A 4,827-nucleotide genomic window follows, 5' to 3' on the forward strand; every position below is an offset into this window, starting at 1 on the left:
CAGCTTCACACAGAAAGGGCAAGACCTCTACCTTTCCTACTGGAACTTCTAACAGTGTTTTGTGTGTAAACACTACTCAATTTGTCGTTTGCCTCTGTTCAATATCCAGAGCACTAAAATGGTTATTTTTGACAATTTGGTCAAGTTATGTACTTGTTTTGTGGGGATAAGATTTGCCAGCCTTTTTACTCCACCATAGCCAAAATCCCACACTGGTTGCTTTCAATTCGGAATGAAAATGTTTTTGAGGGAGAAAAATATTGTGGCTAAGAGTCAATCTGATATACTAGCAAGAGCAATGGATTAAGGCTTAGAACATTCTTACCTCAAGTATGTTGTTAGTAAATCTGTAGCCTTGAGTAAATGACTTAATCTGTTCAAGGGCTCTGTTTTCTCTTGTGTAATAGTGACGCTATACATATATCTAAGATGTCTGTTGGAGAATTAAATATGAATTAGAGAATGAAAGTATCTAAAATTTCAAATTTCTTTTACTATAATCTATAAAACATCTCAAAATTTTGACTATATAAGCTTGGGAGTATTTTATTTTATTTTTAATTTTTTTTAAGAATTCAATTAAATATTTATTGAACAAATGCAGAATAAGTGAACTAAGGGGTGGTTTTAACCTGAAGATACAATAAACAACTTCAAATATTCAGAGGCCTGTCACACAAAAAATGAAAGACTTGTTCAGTATTTCTCCAAAGGGCAGAACTTGACCCAAGGGATAAATATAAGCAACCAATAGGCTACAGGACAGTCATACAAAATGTGTCACTTAATAGCTTCTTTCCCAAACAATGCATTCCACACTTAGTTTCCCTTCTTCTGAAAGGAAATATTACAACTTAGTACTTCTCATGAATGTCTTTAATAAGTCACATTTCATGAACAACCATTCAGCATGTTTAAGGACAAAATATATATAATATACTTCATATTATATATGTATTTTATCACATACTCAATAAGGAATGCTGAGGTGCTTAATTCATCCAATAAAATTGAAAATAAAAATTTTACATTTTTCTGTCAGTATTCAGGATTCTGAAGGTGGATTTTGAACTCAGGATGATAAGTCAGTTTTCTAGGAAAGCCACATAATCGGTGAGTCTGGCTAACTGTTGTTCATTGGGGATGGGTGGAACGGGGGCAGGCTCCGATAAGAGAATAAACCTGTTAAAGGAAACATCCAGGGTCCCTGAAACTGGCTTTTTGGTCATGACCATTCTTGTGGTGGAGTCGGCCTGCCATCATTGTTCTAGGCTACCTTTCACAGCCTCTTCCACGGGAAGTCCAACAAAGGCTGCAAAATCATCGGCGATGATGGAGGTATATGCTTGAGAGACCAGGGTGAAGGCTCGCCTCCGGGTGGCATCTCTAAGTGCCTCCATGATTGGCTGGACCGTCTCAGACCACGGGTGAGCGTTGATGGTGGTATAGATCCCGGGGACATCTCTCGGCCAGATTCTTTGTCCTACCGACCAAATTCCCCCAATTTCAGAATTTGCAGATTTTATAGCAGGTGGTATTCTTTTCCAAAGATATCGTGCATTATTCATGTCATTATAAAGCAGATGTAAAGCTAGAAGCTGATCATACACTGCGGGTGTAGCAATTCCTCCTGGAGCCTCGAGCTCCTGGTTATCCCACTGATCCAGCAACTTTTTGAAACTAAAGAAACTTTCAGCCATCACCTCCACTGGCATTTTCCTGGCCAGTTCCGCTGCCGAACCTCCCCGCCGAGCCGGACCTCAGACTCAAGCTTGGGCATATTTTAAATAAAAGTCTGGAAAATAATTTATGCATAAGCATTTTGTATTGTTTACCTTGAAGTTATTCAACCAATTTTAATTCCACTATTTTCCATATTTCAAATTTGATTTTAGAATTTGAAGAATTTTTAGAATTTGAAGGCAAGAAATAAATTTATTATTAAGTTTATTTCTTCTTTTATTCTACAAATTATTAATTATTTGTTATTTGTCTTTTTCAATCTAAATAGCCTTGTCAAATTTGACCTTACTTTCCATCTGGGAAATAACTACAATCCTGCTTCAGTATTGCAAAATGTTTCATTACACCCCTTGAAGAAAAAGCGGGCTTAAGGGAAATTTTCACTCAAGTGTTACAGCAACTAAAGAGCTATGGCTGAATATAAATGATGTTAGAAATTTCCTTCCAGTGTTTTCTACCTGCCACGCTCTGATCTTGTAAAAGTAACTATTGCTCTTCATGACTTAATTTTCCCCTCCCTACAGTGAAGGTAAATAATGACTGCTCATATTGGTAACATTTAGAATTGGGAGGAAAATTAGTGATGTAAAACCTACAATTGTTAAGCTCCATTTAGCCTTAGGGGAATACAAATACATATTCTGATTTCTATTAAAACATCATTGGATAGTACACCTATACATAAAACTGATGACTGTAAAAAAAAATAAATATGGAAACTAACAACCACCTCTGAAAATTTATTTCATTTAGTCCAGATTGAAAGTAAGTCATTATAAACATAATATTTAACATCAGAAATATAAAATCCACATTTATTGTCACCTCTCCACAATCTTTCTCCACTTATTTCTAAAGTATCATATTCTAAACTTCTGAATAGTTTGGTTTCAGAGTACCTGAGATGTTCTCAAATACTATTCCTATCCATTCTTCAGCAGTTGTGTGTTTTTCTTTTGTTTAACAAATCAAACAAACAAAAACAGAAAAAATGAGGGGTCTAGTTTTTTTGTAGTTAATGATTTTGGTAAAACTCTTCACGCATAAGACAGTCTTCTGTAGTGAGGGTTTTAGGAATTGAGTACAATTAGAAGGGCCACCATTCCAATTTTCTTCATGAACTTGAATTTTTTGATAGATTGCCATATGGTTCTAGTCTATCTCCAAATGTTAAATCGGTTATGGTAAAAATTTACAGAGTCTCATTTTCAGTGAACCCTCTGATAATTCAGGGAAAGCAAAAACAAAACAAAATACAAAACCTCTCTTTAGAGGAGCATATTAGCTCCCTAACAATAGAGTCATGTTACTTTGTAGACCTTGTTAGGCTAAGCTGGGGCCATATTTATCTAGACAATGGAAATGTTCTCACATCCATGTACATACTTCTCCTCCAAAAATATTACTTATAATAATAATTTCAAAATTATTACCATATTTTGGAATTTACTGTTTGTCTGCAGCCCTGATACGGTTGTCAGTAAACAGACAGCCTCAATAATTTTAGAAAATAAAGCCATAGATTGTTTTTCTCTGGAATACAAATCTTTAAGGATATTTCTATACTGCAAAATCAAGAAGTGATGCAAGCTGAAAGAGAAGGCACTTTGACTTGTTGACACCCTAAATTTTAACTCTGGTCTATGTTTTCATTTCCATATTTAGGAGGTCATTCCACAGGTGTTTATTCTTAATTAACTTAATCAAAATTGAAATTCATATTTAAAAACTGGCTCACAATAAGATTTTACACACTAAAATATCCATTTCATGGCAGCAATGACATAAAGTTTTATGCAAATAAACAAACAGGAGAACAAAATCTGCCCTTATGCTTCCCACTCTGACAATTGTTCAGATAATTCAAATTTTGCTCTTTGAGCATACTGAGCAATTATTTTCTTAAGTAGCAAACTGTATTACAAAGCTCTTGGGCCCACAAAATGGGTATTTTGAATTAGAAAACCAATGTTTTAACATAGCTGCCATTGATACAGCTTATGTCTTCTTTATTGCACTATCATCTTTGGAATTAAAAGAGAAGACATAACAATACAATGAAAGGGGAAAATGCCATTCATTTTCATGAAACTTTTTACATAATATTCAGCAAAACCCGTGTACAGTCACCCCTTACTTCTGGATATCATTAGAGGGGGACTTATCATCAAGTCCCCCTCCGCCTTATGGGAGAGCCTCCACTTTGGCCACTAAATGTTGGAGAAAAGAGGATTTCTGTCCTAAGCTATTCCTTATCTATAGTCTCCCAAAGCAATTTTGCTTATTATCAAGCTTTAGGTGATGATGATTAACAAATTTCTATCTCTGGGACAGATGTGTTTTTGCCTAATTCAAATCTAATTTCAATTAGAATTGAATCCAAACTCTACCTTTAAGGTTTCTATGCTTTAGACTTTGCCAAACTTTCCAACTTATTTCATACCAATCTCTTCTTTCACTCCAGTTATTCTTTCTCTTCTTAGAATAGAATCAAATTCTCTCTCCCATGTCAGAACCGTTGTACTGACTTTGTCTTCTGCTACCAACACTTTTCCTGAGATCATTTTTATGGCTGGCCTTATATCCTAGTTTAAATGGTTTCCTTAAATAGTAGATTTCCTTGACAAACCCTGTGGTTTGCCACTGGTGGTCTCCATCACAAGACACTGTTTATTTCTACATAGTGCACACATGCACACAAAGTCACACACACAGAAGATCTAGAACTATGGATTGTTCTATTAGATACAAATGTTAAGCTCCATGTACAGGAATATTAACTCTCTCTTTTTCCATTTTATTACCAGTGCCTATCTTACAGTAGCTATTAAATATATATCTGATAACTGAATGAATGAATAAAAAATTTCATGATTGGATAAGCAAAGAATTCTTAATGTAAAGACAGAAACTGAGCAGAAAATTGAGTGTATTTCATAGAGAATGAATCAGTCTGGTTTGCAGCATAATGGATTTTATGTTAATTGGGGAAATACATGAACATTATTGAAGAAAAGTTTGAAATCAAACCAGGAACTCAATAATAAAAATAAGAGATGTATATTTGGCACTTCTATTTACATA

The 4,827-nt window shown here is 34.7% G+C and overlaps 1 pseudogene across 1 annotated transcript; it reads right to left on the reverse strand.

Moving 5' to 3' along the window:
• Window positions 1-1,085: 1,085 nt before the first annotated feature.
• Window positions 1,086-1,753, reverse strand: LOC307176789 (COP9 signalosome complex subunit 8-like; annotated as a pseudogene). Its single transcript has one exon. The product of its transcript is annotated as a COP9 signalosome complex subunit 8-like (transcript).
• Between the last annotated feature and the right edge of the window lie 3,074 nt (window positions 1,754-4,827).

This window comes from Stenella coeruleoalba, assembly GCF_951394435.1.
Source record: "Stenella coeruleoalba genome assembly, chromosome: 18".
Lineage (NCBI taxonomy): Eukaryota > Metazoa > Chordata > Mammalia > Artiodactyla > Delphinidae > Stenella > Stenella coeruleoalba.